Source organism: Penaeus monodon, chromosome 33 (genome assembly GCF_015228065.2).
Source record: "Penaeus monodon isolate SGIC_2016 chromosome 33, NSTDA_Pmon_1, whole genome shotgun sequence".
In the NCBI taxonomy this organism is placed as follows: Eukaryota; Metazoa; Arthropoda; class Malacostraca; order Decapoda; family Penaeidae; genus Penaeus; species Penaeus monodon.
The window spans coordinates 31,215,393-31,215,700 of record NC_051418.1 but is presented as its reverse complement, the minus strand read 5'-3'; the positions used below and the strand labels follow the sequence as shown (position 1 = coordinate 31,215,700).

The 308-nt window shown below is 34.7% G+C and overlaps 1 protein-coding gene across 1 annotated transcript in view; it reads left to right on the top strand.

Annotated features, from left to right (window-relative positions):
• The window catches only part of LOC119594379 (cellular retinoic acid-binding protein 1-like), a 20,770-nt gene that overhangs the window by 11,932 nt on the left and 8,530 nt on the right, over positions 1–308 (top strand). The gene's annotated exons all lie outside the window — the stretch shown is intronic.

Below are 308 nucleotides of genomic sequence, written 5' to 3'. Positions count from 1 at the left end.
TCATGTATATATTCATAAATACAAATTTGTCATTATCACTATCACTATTAGCATTGCTACTACTACTTTCCTTGGAAGTTATTACCGGAAAGCACAAGAGATATTTTACAACAGTCACCCCTAAAAAGCCGAAAGAAAATGGCTGGGTAACTCGCTATAGTAAAGGTAGGACAAAAATGCATTAAAATGAGGGTGATCTCTACTCCTGCTCTGATTTGTAATCTATGAATCGATCCGAATGTTATGGTTATGGGAAAACTATTCAAGTGCACTAAAAATCTCGAATGCATAGCCTATAAACAGGTATT